The 26,117-nt window shown below is 36.6% G+C and overlaps 1 protein-coding gene and 2 non-coding genes across 4 annotated transcripts in view; all 3 read right to left on the bottom strand.

Moving 5' to 3' along the window:
• The window catches only part of LOC100877232 (polycomb group protein Pc), a 305,270-nt gene that overhangs the window by 123,732 nt on the left and 155,421 nt on the right, over positions 1-26,117 (bottom strand). The gene's annotated exons all lie outside the window — the stretch shown is intronic.
• On the bottom strand, positions 12,316-12,388 carry TRNAV-AAC (transfer RNA valine (anticodon AAC)). The gene has a single exon. It is a non-coding gene; the product is annotated as a tRNA-Val (tRNA).
• Positions 12,779-12,851, bottom strand: TRNAV-AAC (transfer RNA valine (anticodon AAC)). The gene has a single exon. It is a non-coding gene; the product is annotated as a tRNA-Val (tRNA).

Genomic DNA, 26,117 nt, shown 5'->3' with positions numbered 1-26,117 from the left:
ATTTCAAAGTTCCCGTGTCATTCATTTATCAGATGCGTCAGTCAAGAGTTGTAATATTAGAGCAAAGAAAATTAAAATGTTCTGAGTATTTTATATTCAGGGATCCTTGTTAGTGCAACTTATAGTTGGACCTAAACTTCAAAGTTCCCGCGCCATTTATTTATCAGATGCGTCAGTCAAGACTAACTATTCAGAGCTGTAATATTAGAGCAAAGAAAATTAAAATGTTCCGAGTATTTTATATTCAGAGATCCTTGTTAATGCAACTTATAGTTGGACCTAAACTTCAAAATCGAAGAGTATTCAAAATTTGAGTAAAGCTTGTCACATTTGAACTGTAAGTTCAATTCCTGTGATTCACGAGTGAAATTCGCGAAAGCACGGGTTTAATCAGCTACTTAATTTGACTTAAATAAGCTCAGAAACGCAGATTTTCACGAGCAAGTTGAAAATTAAGACGGCGAAATGAATGGCAATTCCGGAATCATGGGAAACAGCCAATTCTCAGCATCCGGTGACTTCCAATTACGGTCGCATTGTGTCTCGAAATCCTCCGCGTTCCCGTTTCCGTACCGTCAGAGGAGAGAAAGAAAAGGAACGAGCAAAAGAAGCAGAAAAAAGAAAATGTCCGTATTAGAAGAGCACAATGAGGAAGAGGGGTCCAAGTGTTCATCGGTGTCCGTGTGTGTACGTGCGACTGGAAGTGGGCTAACTTTTGATGCGTCTCTAAATAAGGGTTCGACACACCTTGTGACACATGTCACTCACGCAGGGTTATGCGTGTCATGAGACGGGTTTAAAAACAACGGGTTCACCGTTTCTCACGAGGGAACTGGATCTTTCAAGTTTTTCGAGGTTTTTCAATTTTCAGACACATTTTGATAATTTCTTATGCGTCCATTAAGAAATTTTAGCTTGAAGGTTCAATTTTAATTTAAATTTGAAGGTTCGAGTTTAATATATGTTTCAAAATTAAACCTCTTAACACATTGAAACAATTAAAAATTGCATCAAGTAGTGTTTTAATTTTGAATAAATTTTACCAAATATTTTCACGATATCTTATTACATTTCTTTTCCGTAGATCCATGTAATTAACCCCTTGCACTATGACATTTTTGTCAAGTGCGTCAGTCAGAACCGACTAATTTCAGCCGTAACATGAAAACAGGCACAGAAACTTGAAATGTTATGTGAATTTGGTATCATGCAGTTGACTATGCATATTATAGTTGGACTTGAACTCCAAATTGAAATGTATTCAAAATTCGAGTAAAATTGTTCATAGCCGAAGTATGAATGCGTCACGAGTCAAACTGGTCAAAATAATGTAAGGGGTTAATGCAAGAATTTTTTATGAGGAAAGTGAACAAATCCTTAATGAGGCTCATGTTAGATCAGTTTCGCAACTTAAGTGTCACCCATATATGGATGACGTGGCAGTCAACGTGTTTTAATTTTGAAACATATATGCGAACATTTTAATTTGAAGTTAAAAACAAATAGATTATACTTGACTTTTATATATAATACATAATGAAAATGTCCAACAACATAATATGTGTCATGTAAAATAATATCAATTGATGAATTAGTGTATGTATTGAATGTGTAATACAATATTACACATGTAATAGATTATAGGTATAAATACAACAGTTTCAAATCTATACCTAATTTATGAAGCACTTTATGCTTGAATTATGAATCACATTCTGTACCCTCATTTAAAGAATTTTTATCTGCAACCTTAAAATCGTCTACATATTAAAAAAAGTATTATACATGCAACTTTATGAGGTTCACTTAATTTTATGTTATCAATTATTTTACATTATCAATCGTATTATAAATTGTTCCTATAGAAATAAAATAAACTGCATAATTTTCTCCTAACAACCTGAAGATACTTTTAAATCAGACTCAATAACCAAACGAATCATAACCATTAGAAAAGTCGGAAAGAAATTAAAAAAGTGTTTTACAACATCCAGAGGACTAATTTTCTCGGAGAAAACATTGGCAAACAGGCCATTACCGGCGTCAAAACGAGGGTGTCTTTACGAGTGGCGTCATAAATCGCGCGAACCCTCGTCGTCGACAAATAAACACGCTCGAAACGACGAAACCCGTCCCTTCGGGTTGTAATACCAGCATTCGAGTGCCACTGGAAAGTCGATTCATCGTGTTATGTAAAACGAAATTCGGTAAAAATATTCTGAACAAGATAAAAATTATAGGTGTGGACAAAGGCATATTTAAAATGGGTGCATTAAACTCTTTGGTGCAGTTTAACGGAGTACTGTACCAAGTATGGTCAATGTAGGGTCTTGCTCTTTTGGGGAGATACTTTCTCAAATATGTGCGAAATTTTTTATTTAGAAATTTGGGGGTTAGGAATTTTGGGACGTAGAAAGTGGGGGGATGTAGAAATTTGGGGACGTGGAAGTTTGGGAGGTGTAGAAATTTGGGGATGTAGGAATTCGGAGATCTAGAGATTTGGGGACGTAGGAATTTAAGGACGTGGGAATTTGGGAACCCCTTTAATTTGGGGACGTAGGAAGTTGGGGGCGTAGGAATTTGGGAACCCCCGAATTTGGGGACGTAGGAATTTGGGAAACTCCGAATTTGGAAACGTAGGGATTTGGGGACGTAGAGATTCGGGAACCTCCCTAATTTGGGGACGTAGGAATTTGGGACCCCCTGAATTTGGTGACGTAGAAATTTGGGGAACCCCGAATTTGGGGATGTAGAAATTTGGGAACCCCCCGAATTTGGAAACCCTCGAATTTGGAACCCCCGAATTTGGAACCTCCCCACTTTGGAACCCCCCGAATTTGGAAACCCCCAATTTGGAATCCCCCGAATTTGGAACCCCCCGAACTTGGAACCTCCCGAATTTGGGAATGTAGAAATTTGGAAACCCCTCAACTTGAGAACCCCCGAATTTGGAAACCCCCAATTTGGAACCCCCCGAATTTGGAACCCCCCGAACTTGGAATCTTCCTAATTTGGGAATGTAGAAATTTGGAAACCCCCCAACTTGAGAACTCCCAAATTTGGAAACCCTCAATTTGGAACCCCCCGAACTTGGAACCTCCCGAATTTGGGAATGTAGAAACTTGGAAACCCCCCAATTTGAGAACCCCCGAATTTTAAAACCCCCGAATTCAGAAATCTAGGAATTAGGAAACCCCAGAATTTGAATACATAGAAATTAGTGAATCTAGGAATTTAAGAACCCCCGAAAGCTAGTAATCAAGCCAATCAGGAGCCAGTGTTGATTTCGCTTCGGAAGAAGCAGCTTTTTCAGCTGTTTTTATCAAGAAGCTTTTCATTGTTCAAGCACAAAGCATCGTTGCGCTTTTGTGAGTCTAGCTTAAGACTGTGCTTGTCTTTTGTCTTGGAAAACAGACAATGCCAAGATAAGTAGCTCTGCTTCGTGACCGAAGCGTTAACTTCGCATGTTTTAGTAGATGTTTAAAACGAACCGCAGTATCGCATCTGTCCTCGATATTAATGCATCGATGGCATCACATTTCGTGGAATGCGACTGTGTCGCAATTCTACGTTATATTTTCTATACACGTGGTTCAACCCTTTGTCTTAGTATACCTTGTGCGGTGGATCTATTACATTTATTTATAAGAATGAATAAAGATGAATGTGGTCGATGATTGAGTCTCGACAGAATAAAAACGAATAGCATTATTTGATTTTATAAAGGAAAGATAATGTTTGCGACCCTTATCTTTATATGGAAACTTGAATATATATTTTTATATGTTTTTTTCATTATCTAGAATAGAATATATTGTATAATGATTGTGTAAATTTTTTTTAAAAGAACGACTCAATGAAACTTGTTGAAATTTGAAATCTGTTGAACTACTTGAAATCTAACTTAACTGAACTTGGTAACCTAACTAAGTAAACTGAACTAACTAAATTAACTAAAGTTGTTAATTTATATTAATTAAACTTGAAATTCCTTCATCTATATATTTTGACTGATAATTTGTTAGCTTGTAAAGATAATATTAGACTAGCCAAGCTATCCATTTGGCAGGGTTGAAAATAAATATCGTCAGTAAGATTTCATAACAGAACAAGAATATGGCAGCCATTATTTCGGTGGAGTTATGAAGTGAACAGAAGAGATATAAAAATGTGGGACACCCGGTAGATCTATGTTCTCATGCCGATACTGTTATCGACTACTAAAAGATAATCAGCCACTCGATTCGAGTGGGCGTGCGACCGGCTGCATCGTCGCGGAATTTATTCAGCTGCCCCTAAATAACTGCAATCTGATTTATTAGTCTTCTAATGCACAATAAGTATGAACTGTCACTGTACAGTTCAATATTCTGAGATCCCAAAATCCCGAAAAGGCTAAATCTTTCGAATTCCAAATCTCTCAAGATTCAATACTCCCAAATTCCAAATCTCCCAAGGTCCAATACTCTCAAGGTCCAACACTCCCAAGGTCCAATACTCCCAAGTTCCAATACTCCCAAGGTCCAACACTCCCAAATCACAACACTCCTAAGATCCAACACTCCTAAGATCCAACACTCCTAAATCCCAACACTCCCAAATCCCAACACTCTCAAATCCCAATACCCCCAAGGTCCAATACTCCCAAAGTCCAATACTTCCAAGGTCCAATACTCCCAAGGTCCAACACTCCCAAGGTCCAACACTCCCAAATCCCAATACTCCTAAGATCCAACACTCCTAAATCCCAACACTCCCAAATCCCAACACTCCCAAATCCCAACACTCCCAAATCCCAACACTCCCAAATCCCAATACTTGTAAGGTCCAATACTCTCAAATCCTAACACTCCTAAATCCCAATACTTGCAAGGTCCAATACTCCCAAGGTCCAACACTCCCAAATCCCAACACTCTCAAATCCCATTACTCCCAAATCCCAATACTCCCAAATCCCAATACTCCCAAATCCCAATACTCCCAAATCCCAATACTCCCAAATCCCAATACTCCCAAATCCCAGTACTCTCAAATCCCAATACTCCCACATCCCAGAATTCCCAACTCCTTAAAATTCCTAGAGTCCCCTAATCTGAAAATTCCCAGCTCCCATAATCCCCAAAATCCCCCAAATCTCCAACGTCCCAAAGTGCCAATATCTTAAAAATCCCAAAATTCCCCAAATTCCAGTGTCAATACCTTAAAAATCCCAAAAGTCCCAAAATCCCAAAAATACCAAAATCCTAAAAATACCAAAATCCCAAAATTCCCCAAATCCCAGTGCCAATACCTTAAAAATCCCAAGGTCTAAAAGTCTAAAACAGTCATAAATATCATAAAAATGTAGGTATTCGAAGTACAAGTAAATATCGGGATCGCAGCTCATTATCGACCCCCACGTTACTCTTTTCGCCAAAGGTTGACGTAATCGCGATTACGCGCGCGTCCTTGCGAGCGTATCCGAGCTGGTCACGCGACTTGTCGCGCCATTGCTTCGAGAATTTTCAACACGTTCGTCCTGGACTCGCGTAACGCGCCACGCATGAAAAAAACCGGTTCCTTCGGCTCTGCTCGAAAGTCGATGCTTCGTTGGCCGTCAAATATATCGCCGATTTGAGATTCCTACTTTTTTTTAACTTCCCGTATACTCATGCGACATCTTCCGCTTCTTTTGATGTTTCATTTTGCTTTGTGTACATTTTTTTTGAGAGTCTCCTAAAACTTCAAGTAAAATAGCATTTGGGTAGACAGCAACTTCTTATTCATGTTTCAAAATGTCTGCCAGAATTACATGAAGAAATTCTATTATAGTTAACAATGATATGTTACATACATTTTTGTGTTCCTCTTAGAAGTCTAAGTAGAATGACATTTGTTTAAATAGCAACACTTTATTCATGCTTAAAAATGTCTGCCCAAGACTCAAGAAGAAATTCTTCTTCAATAAAGAATTATATGTTGTACATTTTTTAAGTTCCACCTAAAACTTCAAGTAAAATAGCACTTCTGTAGTCAGCCACTTCTTCTTAATATTTCAAAATGTCTGCTCAGACCATAAAAATAGATGGTTCATCAATCAGTAACGTTATATTGCACATTTTAAGAACTCCTCCACCAGTGTTGTAATCAAAATGGCAGTCTTATAATCAGCAACGTACTCTGCATGTTTCAAAATGTCTACCCAAAAACAAAGAACAAATTCTTCATACAAAAAGACAACATAAAATGTTTCTAAGCTTCTTCATCAAACACGAAGTTAAAAGGGTACGTTCACAATCAGCAACGTCTGTTGCATATTTCAAAATGTCTACCCAAAAACAAAGAACAAATTCTCCATATAAAAAGACAATATAAAATGTTTCTAAGCTTCTTCATCAAACACGAAGTTAAAAGGGTACGTCCACAATCAGCAACGTCCTCTGCATATTTCAAGATGTCTACTCAAAAACAAAGAACAAATTCTCCATATAAAAAGACAACATAAAATGTTTTTAAACTTCTTCTTCGAATGTGAAGTTAAAATAGCACCTGCACAATCAGCAACGTCTGCTGCATATTTCAAAATGTCTACCCAAAAACAAAGAACAAATTCTCCATAGAAAAAGACAACATAAAATGTTTCTAAGCTTCTTCATCAAACACGAAGTTAAAAGGGTACGTCCACAATCAGCAACGTCCTCTGCATATTTCAAGATGTCTACCCAAAAACAAAGAAGAGCTTCATAGAAGACCGTACGTTTCTAAGTTTACGTAGAATTAGATGGCTTATAATCAGCAACGTCCCCTGCATATTTCAAGCTGTCTAAGAGATTGTTCGTGAAAGAGCAACACGGCATTCTACGTTTCTGGAATTCTATCGGAGTCAACAACTTTCCGCGTGCTGCTTTGTATGCCACACGGTTCCACCTCCGCGTCGAAACACGCGAGAGAAATCAAAGTTTGCGCACACGGTAGAGGGATCGAAAAGCGTCGAAAAAGGCGAGAAACATTGCGGTGAACGATCGATATGCCGACATGCTGGCCCACGCGTGAAATCAATGCCTGTTGGCGCCGCCGAGGGCCGGTCACCATATTGTGCTCGAATTTCTTTCGGTTTCTTTCGAACTTATTTCTTGGATAGGGACGTGGTTAGATGTTAAATCTTTCTGTTAGAAAGTGTGTTTAATGAGAAATGTATGGGTTGGGATATGTGATGAGAGGGTTAGGATTTGAGGATTTGGGGAGCTGGGGAATTCGGGATCTGAGGATTTGGGGAGGCGAGAAATTTGGGATCTGAGGATTTGGGGAGATGGGAAATTTGTGAACTGAGGATTCAGGGAGCTAAGGAATTCGGGACCTGAGAATTTCGGGGACTGAGGAATTTAGGACCTGAGGCTTTGGGGAGCTGAGAAATTTGAAAGCTTGAAATTTGGGACGCTGAGAAATTTGGAAGCTTGAGAATTCGGGGCGCTGAGAAATTTGGAAGCTTGAGAATTCGGGGCGCTGGGAAATTTGGGAGCTTGAGAATTCGGGGCGCTGAGAAATTTGGAAGCTTGAGAATTCGGGGCGCTGGGAAATTTAGAAGCTTGAGAATTCGGGGCGCTGGGAAATTTGGGAGCTTGAGAATTCGGGGCGCTGGGAAATTTGGGAGCTTGAGACTTCGGGGCACTGGGAAATTTGGAAGCTTGAGAATTCGGGGCGCTGGGAAATTAGGGAGCTTGAGAATTCGGGGCGCTGAGAAATTCGAAAGCTTGAGAATTCGGGGCGCTGAGAAATTCGAAAGCTTGAGAATTCGGGGCGCTGAGAAATTTGGAAGCTTGAGAATTCGGGGCGGTGAGAAATTTAGAAGCTTGAGAATTCGGGGCGCTGAGAAATTTGAAAGCTTGCGAATTCAGGGCGCTGAGAAATTCGAATTTGGGAAGCTGAGAATTTGGAAATTTGAGAGCTTAAATATTTTCGAAGTTAGGGCGTGGAAAGTGGATTTGAGAATTTGGAATTTGAGAGATTTAGAAATTTAAAAATTGAGTACCTTGATAGCTTGAAAAATTATATCTAAATTAATACCTTAATCTTGCAATTTAATAAATAGAATATATGATAGTTACTAAATTCTCAAAGATGCAAAATGAAGTTGCTTCGCTCAATTAACCCAGAAACTGTCCACATTCATCAATGCACACCGAACATGTTAACCAAAGATAAACATCATTGCAAGAGTATCAAGAAAGATTAATAGCTGTAACATAATACGACACGTAGCGTCGCGAAGACATCGATATCGAGCGGTTGCATCGGAATGATTGATTATCGATCGTTTCCGAGGGGTGGCCGGAAATTTATGCAGGAATCTCGGCCGCATTCCGTCAACATGGCGACCCTGGAACTCGACCGCAACTCAAATCGTCCATTTAGATTCTTACCTTCTCATTACGTATCTTAATCAATACATTTCTCAACGAATACACTTTCTAACAGAAAGATTTAACGTCGTTTCGAAACATGTCTCGATTAAAGAAATAAGTTCGAAAGAAGTTCGAGGGAGCACAATATGGTGTCTGGACCTCGGCGGCGCCAAAAGACACTAATTTGACGCCTAATGTCTCAGTTCCCCAAATCCTTAGGTCCTGAATTCCTCAGCGCTCCAAATCCTTAGGTCTCGAATTTCCCACCGCCCCGAACTCTCAAGCTTCCAAATTTCTCAGCGCCCCGAATTTTCAAGCTTTCGAATTTCTCAACGCCCTGAATTCTCAACCTTCCCAATTTCTCAGCGTCCCGAATTCTCAAGCTTCCAAATTTCTCAGCGCCCCGAATTCTCAAGCGTTCGAATTTCTCAGCGCCCCGAATTCTCAAGCATTCGAATTTTCCAGCGCCCCGAATTCTCAAGCTTTCGAATTTCCCAGCGCCCCGAATTCTCAAGCGTTCGAATTTCTCAGCGCCCCGAATTCTCAAGCTTCCAAATTTCTTAGCGCCCCGAATTCTCAAGCTTTCCAATTTCTCAGCGCCCCGAAGTCTCAAGCTTCCAAATTTCCCAGCACCCCGAATTCTCAAGCTTTCCAATTTCTCAGCGCCCCGAATTCTCAAGCTTTCGAATTTCTCAGCGCCCCGAATTCTCAAGCTTTCGAATTTCTCAGCGCCCCGAATTCTCAAGCTTTCCAATTCCTCAGCGCCCTGAATTCTCAATCTTCCCAATTCCTCAGCGCCCTGAATTCTCAACCTTCCCAATTTCTCAGCGCCCCGAATTCTCAAGCTTCCAAATTTCACAGCGCCCCGAATTCTCAAGCTTTCCAATTCCTCAGCGCCCTGAATTCTCAGCCTTCCCAATTTCTCAGCGCCCCGAATTCTCAAGCTTTCCAATTTCTCAGCACCCCGAATTCTCAAGCTTCCAAATTTCCCAGCGCCCCGAATTCTCAAGCTTCCAAATTTCCCAGCGCCCCGAATTCTCAAGCTTCCAAATTTCCCAGCGCCCCGAATTCTCAAGCTTCCAAATTTCACTTCTTTCCAAACCCCCCCATAACAGTCACAATAAAATTTTCTTCCCACAATGTCCTCTCCGCTCATTGTCCTCCAAGATTCCTCTTCAACAAACATTCCATTCTCTCCGCATCTCCAAAAACCCCGAAATAATTAAAGATCCCTCTGTTAATCAGCAATCCCGAAACGGCCATAAATCGCGTTATAAAGCGGATAAACGATGATCCGATACGTCAAGGTGTGCCTAAGAAACACGAACCTCTCGACGTGTCTCCGTAAATTCGCGTTTTATCGTTCGCAGCTGGAAAAACGAGCGGTTGTTCCGTGGTATCGGCTTCCACAAATCGCCTCGTTCGATTGATAAAAGCAGGAACGTTCCGGCTGGTTTATTAAGATCGTGTCTCGATATTTACGGGGTGGCTCGAGACGATCGGAGGCGTAATCGCGCGACGGCCAGCAAAAGCGTAACTCTTCGATAAGGGAGCGAATGTTTCACCGGCGCATAAGAGTACCGTGAATAATCCCCGATTATCGTCGCTAACGGGAATAATCGATAAGCGACCGGTACACTCGCCTCGGTATCCTCCTTTTAATTCCCTCGAAATTATATGAAACCGCGATGAACAAGTTTTTTTATCGCGTCTCATTTTTATGCCTCTCACGCCCATATAATCTTTATCCTTCTCGTTTTACGATCTTCGATGTTCGTCAATTTTCAACGTTTACGTACCCTTCTCTGAGTTTATTCGATCGTATCGATTTATGTACAAGCATTACGAAATTTTTATTACTAAATATTTTGATAATTGGTCGACTTTATGGGTGCGGTTTTATTATGAAATTTATTTCTTTTGCTTGGTGGTTTGGAGAAGTCATCTTTGCATGAAGTATGTTTTATTTATTTGTCTAATGAATTACATTTATTTATTCATGCAGTGAATTATATCTATTAATGTATCCGTGTAATGATATATGTTTGGTAATATATTCATGTCATGTGTGACATTTATCAATTTATTCATATAGTGAATTACATTTATAAACTTGTTCATATAAGGAATTATCTCTATTAATGTGTCCATGTAACGATATATGTTCCTCAACATATTCATGCAATGACATATGTACATATGTGACATACATGTAACTTATTCATGTAACTTATGATCATAACAAATTATGTTTAAGAATTTGTTCATATAATGAATCATGTTTATTAATGTATCCATGTAACGATATATATTCCTCAACATATTCATGCAATGACATATGTACATATGTGACATACATGTAACCCATACGTAACTTATGAACATAAGAAATTATGTTTAAGAATTTGTTCATATAATGAATCATGTTTATTAATGTATCCATGTAACGGTATATGTTCCTCAACATATTCATGCAATGATATATGTACATATGTGACATACATGTAACTTATTCATGTAATCTATATGTAACTTATTAACATAGCAAATTATGTTCGTGAACTTCTTCATATGATGCATATGTGTAACATATATGTAACTTATTCATGTAATAAACTATGTTTATTAACATCTTCATATGATGCATATGTGTAACATATATGTAACTTATTCATGTAATAAATTATGTTTACGAACATCTTCATATAATATACATGTGTAACATACATATACGTAATTCATACATGTACCAAATTATGTTTATACATGTTTTTATGTTCATATAATAATTCACAAAAAAAATACAATAAAATAAGAAGAAAATTACGCAGGTTATTTTGACTAAGCTTTGAAGAGAAGCACACGTTGGCAGGATATGCAGGAAGTGCATGTCGCACGAACGTCCGCAGTGAGCTAACGAGTTACCCCTTTTACCCGAGGACCGTGATGGTTGCTTTTTTTCTCTTACTCAATTTTTCGACATTTTTTCGTCCGGTCGCAGTTAATCATTGGACGGTCTTTTATCGTCAGCACCGAGGCGAAAGAGGCCTCGAAATAACGTGTCGTGACCTCGATACGCCAGCTCTCAGCAATGGCTGATTCGTTGGTTGGCTCGCGGCCCGATTTTCCTTCCGATATCTTTCCGTTGCACCCTCGAAAACCACCCCCTGTTGTTCGTCGCGGCTTGCACACGCTCGTCCTCGGAACGATGCTTCGTAAACGGGACTCTACAGGGTGCTGAACGAAAATTTACATCTGAACTTTCTGGTGGAATTGGAAGATTTACGATGGAGGAGAGATTTATGAAACAATATTTTTTTTTTTGAATTGCGGAAATTAGGAAGTTAAGATAGGAAGATATAAGATAGTTTATGTACTATTTATTTGTGTGTACAGTTTAATTTTTTATTTTAATATGGCGATTGTTGGACTGCTTTTCGTTTTGGAACTCGTGTTTGAGGTTTTGGTATTACGTTGCGAATACGTTTCACTTGCTATTAAGATATATTTGGGAATTCATTATAGTTGTGATTATTAGACAAAATTTCGTCTGTAAGAGCAGTTATACCTTTATTTTATGGAAATAAAATTAGGAACGTATTTTTGTAAAACGATACATTATCATACTTGATATGCGATAACTGATAATGTTGCCGAGTAAGCAAATTTAATATACTTGAAATTACAGAAATTTTGTAGAGTAACTTTCTCCGATTATGCTTTACTATTATGCTATACTATACAGTACATTATTATGCAATATAATATACTACATTTTATCGAAAAATAAGCCCAGTTGATATCACACAGCGAGTTTACTAATTATTTTAAATATCTTCTAAAATTGTCGCTTTTGTGTTTAAACAAATTTCCCAACAATTCTCCACAAATTGTAGTAATTTTAAATAAAAAAAAAATAGATGTCAAAAACAAATGTTTTCGCCCGGGATCGAACCGGGGACCTTCCGCGTGTTAGGCGGATGTGATAACCACTACACCACGAAAACGGTGTGGTAAAACTTCTCCTTAATTCTCTATTACAGTTTCAAATACCATAAAACTTCATAAAAATATCCCCTCGAAAATAAATAAACCAACATTTTATGCGACAAAACGCATTTGATAAAAGAATAACTTACTACAAAAATATTTTCATTCATTTTTAATGATTACATATATAACTAGTTCAGGTGTATTATGTTACAAGGACAAAATTTAAAGGAAGATTTTTAATGCAGTTGCAAAATTTTATTTTGAGGCACAGGTTACATAATAATATAATGTTTTTGAGTTTTGTAAAAATAATTACGGAATAGATTTGATTTATTTAAGTATTGAATTGATATTTTAATATTGTTCGATGTGTACGAGTATAAAAATCAAAAGGAAAAAACAAATGTTTCCGCCCGGGATCGAACCGGGGACCTTCCGCGTGTTAGGCGGATGTGATAACCACTACACCACGGAAACACTGTGTTTGCTGGCTGTTAATGTATCACTCCAATGTTAACAATCTTTTATAACAATTATAACATTTATCTTGTTATCGTATACTCTTCCATTTGCAATTATTTCTTATGGAATTTATTATTCTTTTCTTGGTTAATCGTAAGAGATCTCCAATTGTATGTACAAACGTATATACACACATATTTACATTAAATATTTTATCTTATGTTAAAATATCTTCATAAAAATGTAAGCATCAGAAATTTATAATATAAACCTTCAAAAAAATAAATATTATTTATTCTAAAAAGGAAATTGTTTTTTTTTAAAGAAATTGTCAGCTGCGTGGAATATTAAAATTATAAGCGTTTTGTATTTAATAAGGTAGGAAACAAGTATTTCCGTATCTACTCATCGAAACTTATGTATGTCACAAAAATTCACGAATATCTTGATTGACAATTTAATCCGGAAGGTTTAAAAACAGGTGGACGAAAGGTCTGTCGATCTTCACACGACACAGGAAACGAAGAGGAAGTGGGAATTGTCGAAGATCTTGAAAGTGAATTTTTGGAGTATAAAGCACCTACTCTTAATTCAATATTTTCATTGATTACAAATATTAAAAATAATCCTTCAATGCATCCATAATTTTGCATGAAAACCTCAAGGTATGTTAAGGAGTAATTGAACTCCAATAAAAAATTCTGAATTACTAAAATTTAACTCCTGTACAAAGGACCTACCCTTAATTCAATATTTCCATTGACTACAAATATTAAAAATAATCCTTCAACGCAATAATTTTGCATGAAAACCTCAAGGTATGTTAAGGAGTAATTAAACTCCAATAAAAAATTCTGAATTACTAAAATTCAACTCCTGCACAAAGGATCCTTAATTATATTCCCCAAAATGTATAATCCTTGACTTCATATAAATACCTTACCTCAAATTAAAATAACTAAAAAATTACTCGAAGTAGTTGAAATCTGCCCGGCAGATCAATTGCAAATATGAATACCGACCCTCGCCATAAAAGTCCGGTCAAGGACCAATTCAGAGCCCCGCTCTAAAAGCGTTAGAAAGGCTGGACCTCCTGTAGTCTCCCTAAATTCTCTCCTGATACTCGTATCCTTCGAAAGGACTCTCGTCCGAGCGTAGAGATCGTCTCCTGGAGCGTGCGAGCGTCACGAGCGCGAGCCAATATTTACCAGGAGACCATATCTGGATTTTCGTCCTTTCGCAAGGATCTTTCCTCGACGGGGAACAAGGATCAAGAGAGCGCACGTGGAGGGGCGAGAAAGAGGGAGGCACAGGACACGCCGGTTTTCGGGACGAGAAACGCGTGGGAGTGGAGAGCGTCAAGGACAATAGAAGGCTCGTGAAAGGATCAGAGGAACAGGACGATGTGCAGGTTCGCCAACGTGTGCCGGTGATTTCGTTCGCAGCATCGTGATTGGTCGACCAGCGGGTGGATCTTCGATTTACGATGCTGCTGTGCGTCGAATGACACGCGGCTTGCTACAGGCTGCCTACGGATTTAATTAATCGTTCTCGCCTGTCGTGCTTTTTTGTCGCTCTTCCTTTCTTTCACTTCGGAAATTTGTTGTTCACGGAAGGGAGGATTTATTCGTTCGGAAATTGGATTTTTGGGGGACAGTTTGGGAGGGTGGGAGGTTTCGAATTTTGGAAATTTAGGGTTGATGGGGAATTTGGGGGTTGTGAATTTCAGCGCTTGAGGAATTGGGAATTTGGGGATTTGGGGATTTGGGGATTTCGGGATGTGGGAATTGGGAGATTTGGATCTTGCGAGATTTGGGATTTGGGAGATTTGGGATTTGGGAGATTTGGGATTTGGGAGATTTGGGATTTGGGAGATTTGGGATTTGGGAGATTTGGGATTTGGGAGATTTGGGATTTGGGAGATTTGGGATTTGGGAGATTTGGGATTTGGGAGATTTGGGATTTGGGAGATTTGGGATTTGGGAGATTTGGGATTTGGGAGATTTGGGATTTGGGAGATTTGGGATTTGGGAGATTTGGGATTTGGGAGATTTGGGATTTGGGAGATTTGGGATTTGGGAGATTTGGGATTTAGGAGATTTGGACCTTGGGAGATGTGGAACTTGGGAGATTTGGGATTTGGGAAATTTGGAACTTGGGAGATTTGGAACTTGGGAGACTTGGAACTTGGGAGATTTGGGATTTGGGAAATTTGGAACTTGGGAGATGTGGAACTTGGGAAATTTGGAATTTGGGAGATTTGGAACTTGGGAGATTTGGAACTTGGGAGAATTGGAATTTGGGAGATTTGGAACTTGGGAAATTTGGAATTTGGGAGATTTGGAACTTGGGAGATTTGGAACTTGGGAGAATTGGAATTTGGGAAATTTGGAATTTGGGAGATTTGGAACTTGGGAGATTTGGACCTTGGGAGATTTGGAACTTGGGAGATTTGGAACTTGGGAGATTTGGAACTTGGGAGAATTGGAACTTGGGAAATTTGGAATTTGGGAGATTTGGAACTTGGGAGATTTGGAACTTGGGAGATTTGGAACTTGAGAGATTTGGAACTTGGAAGATTTGGGGATTTTCTTTAAGAATCTACATTTTGATGTAAAACAATTAACTCCAGCTACAATTCAGAACAACTGTAACACTATTCAGTTTAAAATTTTCCTACAAGCTCAACTAAAGAGTTATGAAATAATAATTACTATTGATCGACGTAATTAATTATTTAACCCCGTATTTCATACTCCACGATCAGAGAATCGATCCACTTTACTGTTGAAATTCTAACTTCAACAAAATTAACAAAACTATGAACGACCGGATCCCATAAATTAATGATAATGGTTGAGAATAATTGATACCTGATTGTTTATAGCCGAAGGACTGACACAGGTAACTGCTTCGAAGATACAAACCAGTTATACCAGTTTTAATTATAAATTTGTGTTGTCACTTATCTCTACATTATTTTCGTATTAGAGTAATTAATTTACATAATGTGTGTACAACGTATTAAATTCAGAAATGTCGGAACCGATTAACAAGAACTGTTTAATAAAGGATATTATTGTAAGAATATTTTTTTCAAATCTATTTCGATGAAACTTGTTTTGATGTTAAACATAACCTAAAAGATCAATATGGTTGTTTGAGTGTTTTCTTATTTTGAGTCAATGTTAAAGTGATTTTTTTTTAAATTCAATGAATTTTTTTTAAATTCTATTTTCTTTTAGATAAAGAATGAGCGTGTTCATGGTTGTGTTCATATATTTTCTGTTCGTTTATTTATTTTTCTTCGTTTTTAACTTTAAAGTAAGCGTGGATACGCGAGTAGGTTTAGAAGAATAAAAGAGGAAATGTTCTATAAACCTAGTTCGACGAAACCCATTTTAACATCAAACCTAACCTAAATGATCAATATGGCTGTTCAACAATTTTCTTATTTTAAGTCACAAGGTATACCAAGGTTTTCTTGAAACTGGTGTTCATTTTCTTTAAAATAAAAAATAAACGTGTAAACGTTCACAACGTGAACATACTGTTCTATTTATTTTTCATTTTTAATTTCAAAGTAAGCGTGCACAGGAAAGTAGGTTTAGTACGAAGAATAAAAGTGAAAAAGTACAAATAAATTTGAACGAATGTTATTTCAAGATTGAAAGAGAAAAAGTGTCTAAATATGTTTCGTGCGCTTCCAAATAAACGAAAACGACTGAAAATCACAGGTAAGTAAAATGTTCGTTGGCACGTTCTCTCTCTCCAAATATTCACCGCAAAGAATCCAAAGCACCGTAAACGCTAATGAGTAAGATCCACGAAACCACGGCGCTAATAAACGAGACGACCAAATATCGAGCTGCATCAGCTCATCCTTGGTTAATTTCCACTTTCTGACTGTTCCAGAGGTACGATACTCTTTCTTTCGATTATCTTTCACTAAACGTATCCCCACATTTATTATTCACAATTTTATCGTATTTCATAAATTATTTTCACATCTTTATTTTTGCAATTTTTCACTGCACTTTCAATTTACATTTCGGGATAGATAATATTATTTCTTGGTTCTTTTTATTTTTTTACAGAAATTTTTAGATGAAATATACTTTTATGTAATATGTATATACATGTGTTACATGTGTGATACATGTACTGTTATTGGAAATTACTTTTACGTGTTTATTCATTTATACATACATTTTATATAACACACTAATAATTGTTCAATATGTAGCACAAATATGGTACTTTCAGCTTCCTCATTTTAATCTTCAAGTTTTCAGAAAGAAAAATTTTAATGTTAATTGTACATGGAGTTTGAATTGTTCCTCAAGCTACAAATTAATTGTATATATATTTGATTGAATTATAATAATTCATTTTGAAATTTCATACTGCATTCTCATTCAATTTTTTTTGACTGAAATTGAGTTTTATACTTCATTGAATTTGAACACTTTGATCAGAAATTCTATACTTTACGTTCATTAAATTTTTCTTTACTGAAAATGAATTTTACACCAGAGAATTTTAACAATATATTTTGGAACTTCGTACTTCATTGTTATTAAATTTTATTTACTCAAATTGAATTTTATACTTCATAGAATTTGAACAATTTAATTTGAACCTTCACACTTAATTGTTATTAAATTTTCTTTGCTGAAATTGAATTTTATACTTCACTGAATTTTAACAATTTAATTTGAAACTTCATACTTAATTGTTATTAAATTTTCTTTACTAAAATTGAGTTTTATACTTCATTGAATTTTAACAATATATTTTGAAACTTCATACTTAATTGTTATTAAATTTTCTTTACTGAAATTTAATTTTATACTTCATTGAATTTTAACAATATATTTTGGAACTTCATATTTAATTGTTATTAAATTTTCTTTACTAAAATTGAATTTTATGCTTCATAGAATTTGAACAATTTAATTTGAAACTTCATACTTAATTGTTATTAAATTTTCTTTACTCAAATTGAATTTTATACTTCATTTAATTTGAACAATTTAATTTGCTTTACTCAAATTGAATTTGGATACACATTAAACTTGAACAATCCAATATAAAATGTCATACTTCATGTTCATTAAATGTTCATTCACATAAATTGAACTTTAACCATCATTTTCATTAAATGTTCATCAAAATCGATTTTTATACTTGATCAATGATTAACGCTTCGGTATGAATTTTGAATGCTTCAATTATACCAATCAAGTCCAATAACAATATTACTGTGTTCAATCTCAGATTCCACAATAAAGTTCACAGGAAAAATGAAAACGAACAGCGAGATTAAAATCAGCAAGTTTCTATCGAGTTTGTAACCGTGACAATTCCTAAGCGTAGAGTCCCAAAATGCAGACGTTCGAAACGTCCATCAGGAACGTCAGATTCCTGAAACGGGATTCCAGGACGGCTGGAGATCGATTTCCTGACGGAGGTCGGCCACCAGGTTCGAATCCCGTGGATCGAAGGCGTGCCAGGCATCCGTCGATTCCGTTCGCGAGTACCCGCTCGAATTTGTCGAGCAGAAATACCAACGGACGCCGCCTTTTATTCCCGCGTCTCTCTCTCTCTTTCTCTCTCTCTCTGTGTTTCTCGTGAACGGCTGGCCAGGTTGGAACGCTTCCAGAAGCGATTTGCATCTAACGAAGCCACTTTGTTCTCGCGCGACGTGGCCTTTCTTCGTGGGACACAAGAGTCCGCGTAAATATTGAAAGCTCGAACGGTGGCCTCGCAATACAGAAAAATGACTCCGCTCCGCATAAACGAGCTCCAGTTAAGTGGCTGCTAGGGCCGGTAACACGAATTTTTAGTCCCACTTCTGCGTTTCTTTATTCATTTATTATTTACCGGTTTTAACAAGCTTTATATGTTATTAAAATTGATTATTAGTTTAGGTGTAACCTTCGTACGGTATTCTTTCAAATTTGATATCATAAATACATATTAAAAATACAGACTAAGTTAGATACATATTAAAATACAGACTAAGTTAGATACATATTAAAAATACAGATTAAATTAAATACATATTAAAAATACAGATTAAATTAAATACATTTTAAAAATACAGACTAAATTAGATACATATTAAAAATACAGACTAAGTTAGATACATTTTAAAAATACAGACTAAATTAGATACATATTAAAAATACAGACTAAATTAGATACATTTTAAAAATACAGACTAAATTAATTACATATTAAAAATACAGACTAAATTAGATACATATTAAAAATACAGACTAAATTAAATACATATTAAAATGCAGACTAAATTAAATACATTTTAAAAATACAGACTAAATTAAATACATATTAAAATACATAATAAATTAAATACATATTAAATACATATTAAAAGTACATACTAAATTAAATACATATTAAATACATACATATAATTTGTACACTACACTATACTAATTGTGAGACACCCTGTATAGAGTATATTGTCCAGAATTCAGTAAATATGTTGTTCATACATTAATACATTTAGAGGGTAGTTTTATACACTGGTAAAACTTGACTTACATCATTGCACATCAAGTTATTAATTTTTTAATGAACAGAATTTTATACAACTTTGATCACATGAAAATATAGAAACAATTTATAGTATGTCAATTGAAACTTGATTGCAAGGACCAATTTTAAAAAAGTCTGGTGTAAATTCATGACAGAAAAGTTTCACGAATCAGCACTTGTGACGTATCAATTTAAAGCTTGAGCTTCAACAAAAAAGACTATACTAATGCTTCATCAATGTTCTCAATACAAACTGGCTAATTCAGTACAGCAAACAGGGTGCCATTTCCAGCCTCCAATTTTGAATCACAGTAAAATCGATATAACTTGAAATAAAAATATAGCAAAACAAAAGTGTACCACATCGTAAAAATGCAACATATCGATCAAAACTTGAGACGCGCTAAAAACAGCTACACAAATCGTCCATTTGCATCGCAATGTGAAACAATTCTCAGTAAAGTTAATTTTAGTGACAGATGTAATATAAAAATTTGCAAGTAACCGCGAGGAATTCTTGATCGTCAGATTGAAAAACAAGAAGTGTCCAGATAACACGAATTGGCGATCGTTGTTCCGCTCTCGATCGCAGTAATTAAGGATTTTCCGGTGGAACGAAGTTAACGAGCTGCTAACGAGCAGCCACACGCTCATCATAATCGAAGCTGCCAACAGATCGACCCGAGACTCGATCGTTATTCCAGCACGACCGAAAGGTGCATAAATCAGCGTAAAATCGGACACGTTAATCCGAAGAAAGTGTCGTCGTGAACGTCACGGAGGATCTCAATCTAGGATTAGCGAAGCCGGTTTATTTCACCGGCCTACCATTCTTTTGCTCGTTGATTCTCCTCTCTGTCTCTGTTTTTTAACCCGAGTTTCTATGGACTATACCTTTCATCGCGTTCCTTTTTCTCTCTTTTTGAGACGGCGGAAAAAATCTCGACTGCGCTGTTTTAATGAGTTGCGATGCAACCGATGGTAACACTTCCGGTGCTACTGGTAACTTTTCCGTTTCTACCGATTTCTGTTTGAGGTTACGTTGTGAAATCGATGGAAACACTTGTTTTAGAGAACACTTGTAGGGAGGAGGTGTGTGTGGTACATCGAGTTTCAAGGATAATTAAAATAATTCTGGAAACTTTTTAGTTTTTCCTAAATAATGCTTTCTTATATACTTTTTTCTTTACTAAGGCAAGATTTAAAATTCTAATTTCTAAATTTCAGAAATTTCATATTAGAATCTGGGGAATTTTTAAATTTTTAATTGCATAAATCTTTAAATTTACAATTTTCTAAATACTTAAATTCTCAATCGAAGTTAATAGGCACGCGATACCTACATTTTCGAATTTCAGAATTCTCTAGATTTTATTGAGAAATTTTTTAAATTCTGTATTTTTAAATTTCCTAAATGAGATTATGAGATTCCTAAATTTTCGAATTTGAAAATTCCCTAGATTTTACTGTGAAATTTCTGAAATTTCCAAGTTACTAGATACGAGACTCCCAAAATTTCCTAGATTCTATAGTGGAATTTCCAAATTCCCTAGTTTTCATTGTGAAATTTCCAAAATTCCAAATTTCTGTTATCAAATTACTAAATCTTCAAATTCCTAAATTTGAAAATTTACACATCCTTAAATTCCAATGTTACCAAATTTCTAAATCCCCAAGTTCTCAAATTCCCGAACTGTCATATCCCCAAATTCTCACATCCCTAAATTTTCAAACCCCTAAATTCTCATATCCCCAAATTCTCGTATTCCCAAATTCTCAAAACCCTAAATTCTCACATCCCCAAATTGTCATATCCCTAAATTCTCATATCCGTAAATTCTCAAATCCCTAAATTCTCATATCCCCAAATTCTCAAATTCCAAATTTCTCAAATTCCTAAATTATCATTACATCAAATTCCCAAACCCCCGATTTCACAAATCCCCAAACCTCCGATTTCCCAAATCCCCAAACCTCCGATTTCCCAAATCCCCAAATCCCCAAATTCCCAAATCCCCAAATCCCCAAATCCCTAAATTCCTAAATCCTCAAATTACATCTCCAAATCCCCAAAGTCCTAAATTCCCAAATCCCCAAATCCCCAAATCCCCAAATCCCTAAATTCCTAAATCCTCAAATTACATCTTCAAATCTCCAAATTCCTAAATTCCCAAATCCCCAAATCCCCAAATCCGTAAATCCCTAAATCCCTAAATCCTCAAATTACATCTCCAAATCCCCAAATCCCCAAATTCCCCAATCCCCAATCCCCAAATCCCCAAATCCCCAAATCCCCAAATCCCTAAATCCTCAAATTACATCTCCAAATCCCCAAATCTCAAGTCCTCAAATCCCCAAATTACATCCCCCAATCTCCAAACCGCCTTTTCCAAATTTTCACCCCAAAACCCACCTTCCCAAATCTCCAAACCTTCCCCTCTCACATCCACAAATCTCCAAACATCAAACGTCTAAACAAAAATATCCTCTACGAAAACCTCCTCGATGGTCACAAATGTACATCGGTATCACAAAATGGCGCCCCGTCCTCACGCGTCTTAACATTTCGTCCGTAAACGCGCAATCAATTCCCAACTAAAACGCGGAACAACGGCTTCGTTCTGGCAGAAATGATTAAATTTGCAAGCGAAACGCACGCCAGATAGATAGTCACGCGAGCATGTCGAATTGAACGAAACAGTTTGTCCCTGGCAACAATAACGATATCTCGCGCGAACCAGCTGCGAAAATCTGGTTGTTGTCGTTGCATTACATACATTTCGAGTCTCTCAGCTTCTCATTCAGGATTCAAAGCATGCTCGCCAGTAAACCAAGCAATTTGGTCCGGTGTACGAGCGGCATACGTGCAGAATTGCCTTTAGCCTCTTCCACCTGAATTGCTCGTTTTGCCGTGTAAGGTGCGCTTTAACCGTTTTCGCTTCGCAGTTCTGTTTCTTCGCGGCTTTTTTCTACTCTCTCTAATCTTCTGTCGCCTCTTTCGAACACCACCGAACCGATGGAAAACGAACACGTGCTGCTTTGCTACCATTTTGGTATTGCGCAATGACAATTTATCGTTGCGAGATTACTTTCTCCTTTTAGGTTGAAGTGATACTTGTAATTCGACGAGATGTTACGGTTTTTGTAGACATTTTTCAGGGGTTGGATTTAGAGATTTGGTAAATTGTTAAATTATTAATAAATTTAGCTTATAGCGACATTTTACAGTATTAGAAATGTATGATGTTAGAAACAAAATAATTGAATATTTCACTTCTGTCTTGTCGTTATAAAATGTAAGTGTTCGTGATATGTTTGATTTAAAAGAAAAAGTAATCCCTGTTTAAATGGTTAATCTTTAAATTAAAATGTTTGTTGTTTGTGTTCTTTATTAAATAATTTGTTCGTGTTCAAAAGTGTATTATTAGTTTTTTTATTTTCCATAATTCTGATTATTTAACAGTTATAATTAAGGTTAGGTTCTGGGAGTCACTTGTAATTGTTTAGGACGTGGTATTTGCATCGATTAGTTGGCCTGTGGGATTAATTTGTAGAATAATTGTTGATGTCGTGGCATTAGTTTGCATCAATTATTTGGTTGTAGAATTAACTTGCATTTCGATTATTTGGGTTATTGGATTAATTTGTGGTAGGTTTGGGTGGTAGAATTAATTTTTATTGCCATTAATTAGGTTACCGAATTTCGCAGTCCCAAAGCTCTAAAATTTCAAATTTCTCAAAACCCTTAAGTCCAGAAGTTTCAGATGTTCCGAAATCCTTAAATCCCAAGTCTCCAAGCACCAAAGGTGCAAATCTCTCCAAATCCTATTTTGAAGGTCCCTAAATTCTAAAACTCCAAAATCCTTAAGTTCCAAAATTCCAATTACCAAACCTTCAAAGTTTCAACTTTCTCTAAATCCTAAAGTCCCAAAATCCCAAAGCTCCGAAGTTCCAAATCTCTTCAAACCCTAAAGTCCCAAAATCCCAAAGCTCCAAAGTTCCAAATCTCTTCAAACCCTACAGTCCCAAAATCCCAAAGCTCCAAAGTTCCAAATCTCTTCAAACCCTAAAGTCCCAAAATCTCAAAGCTCCAAAGTTCCAAATCCCTTCAAACCCTATTATAAAACTCCCAAAACCCTAAAATTCCAAAAATCCCAAAAGTCCCAAAAACCCAAAGCTCCAAAGTTCCAAATCTCTTCAAACCCTAAAGTCCCAAAATCCCAAAGCTCCAAAGTTCCAAATCCCTCCAAACCCTATTCTAAAACTCCCAAAACCCTAAAATTCCAAAAATCCCAAAATCCACAGCTCCCAAAATCCACAGCTCTCAAAATTCCACAGCTCTCAAAATCCACAGCTTCCAAAATCCACATCATCCAAAATCCTTGAATTCCAAATATCCAAAATTCCAAACTAGCATATCTGACTCGTCCCAACGGACCGAACAATCGATGTGAAATGAATTACGAAACAAATGGACGTAATTCGGGATTCAAAAGCTCGTAGGGACGATAAGAGAGAGAGAAAGAGAGAGCGGGAGCCGGCTCACGGTTAACGAGAGAATTTATGCGAGTTTCCTCGAGTGGAGAACGACGAAGCCGGAGGGCAGCGGCGATGCACGACCGAAATAACCGAGATTTATTTCGCGAGGGTCCGCTAAATCCTGTTAAACGATGCTCGCGCGCGCAACTTAACACCGTTCGCACTTCACGGGATCGGCCCGTGTTGATTATCGACGCTAACGAGACCAATTAATTTGTTTGGCCGTCGATGTTGCGAAAGAGGGCTGCCGCCGTGGATAATGTCCTTCGTACTGCCTTTTACCTTAACGTTTAACGGTATTCGAGTCTTAATCGCTTTGTTACCTTTAGTTACTGTTTAACTGCTGTTTATTTAATACGTAGGATGGGATATTGGGACAAAGATAAGATATGTGTACTTATATTTGTTTTATATTCGGTGTTACATTGAGATGATCGCACTTTGTGGATCAGTTCGAACCACATTAGGAAGAGATCATTATACTCTGGATTAGTTTGGTTCATTTTGACTTTGAAATTAAGCTAAACTATTTTACTGTTCATGAACATTTATTTATAGTAAAATTGTGGTGATCAAATTTATTCAACCCCTTGTCTTATAATACTGTCTTCTACTTGTGATGTACATAACTGTTGAAACGCGACAAGATTGGTTTACATTTTCATCACGAATTTCAGGCTTAATTTTAATTATAAACCATCAACCATTGATCGTGGTATGCAAAATATCTCCTAACGTTTAAGCATATTTTGTCTTAAGGGGTTGATAATGATCATTCATTTATAAACAGAACATTTCTATTTATTTGTTATGTATTAAACTTCTAAATTATACTTAATATTGTCACCTAATAGTACAGCAACACCTATTAGTATAATATTATAACATTTTACAATACATTTTATTTTAACCATTTATACTGCAATAGTAGATCATTGCAGGTAATGAATGTTAAAAAGGGGTCATAGTTAACTACAAAATAATGGAACTTATTTAACAGCACCGCTATACTTTCTCATTTTAACCCGAAGGAAGTACGAAACAATGAGGTCCAGAAGAGGAAAGGGTTGAACAATGTACTTTCGCAAAAAGTGATCGGATCGAACGAGAAAGTGTCTCGAGTCGGCGAACGCTTACTCAGATCCCTATTGCCCACGTGCGTTCCCCATATGGGACTGATTTATCGACTAGTCGAATCCCATAATTCTGTGATCGAGCGCATAATTTCACGACACCGTAAAGGAACTGTCGTACCAGTATCTAATGTTGCTTATAACATAACATATAAAAAAATAACATATTGAGTAATAAATAACATGCTGAATAATATAATAAAAAAGTAACATATCAAATAACAAAACAAATGACCAACATATCAAATAAAATATTGAGTAATAACATACTGAACAATGTAATAAAAAAGTAATATATCAAATAACATAACAAATGACCAACAGATCAAATGAAATATTAAGTAATAAATAACATGCTGAACAAAAACTAAAATATCAAGTAACATATCAAATAACAAAACAAATGACCAACATATCAAATAAAATATTGAGTAATAACGTACTGAACAATATAATAAACAAGTAATATATCAAATAACATAACAAATGACCAATATATCAAATAAAATATTAAGTAATAAATAACGTACTGAACAAAAACTAAAATATCAAGTAACATATCAAATAAAATGTCGAGTAATAAATACTGAACAAAAACTAAAATATCAAGTACCATAAATAATATATCGTGCAACAATAAATAACTATGATATCGACTAGCATAACGAATACCTATTTTCGTGATTTCTTGCCGTTTCGCGCGTCGACCGGAAACGATGGCCGCGGAATTTCGGAAGCCGCGAGCTTCCGAGACGCGACCGAAATAATTCAGCAATCCTTTCGGAGTCGAAGTCTACGGTAGCTGGCCGAATAATGAATTATTGAGCCTTATCGCGTGCCATGTCGATACCTTCCCGCTGAAAATCGATTCATCGACTCGCAGTCGCGCCATTCTGAAGCTTATCCGGTAAATCGCGCGACGCTGTGACGGATATCGGAAAAATACGCGTTTACATCCTCGATATGGGAACACGGTTATGTAACAAAACTTTCCTTCCATATATCATTTCGTTCGCATTGTACGTCATTCCGTCGTTCATTT

The sequence above is a fragment of the Megachile rotundata genome, chromosome 4, assembly GCF_050947335.1.
Source record: "Megachile rotundata isolate GNS110a chromosome 4, iyMegRotu1, whole genome shotgun sequence".
Lineage (NCBI taxonomy): Eukaryota > Metazoa > Arthropoda > Insecta > Hymenoptera > Megachilidae > Megachile > Megachile rotundata.
Note: the sequence above shows the minus strand (reverse complement) of the source record. Positions and strands in the feature narration are given on the sequence as shown.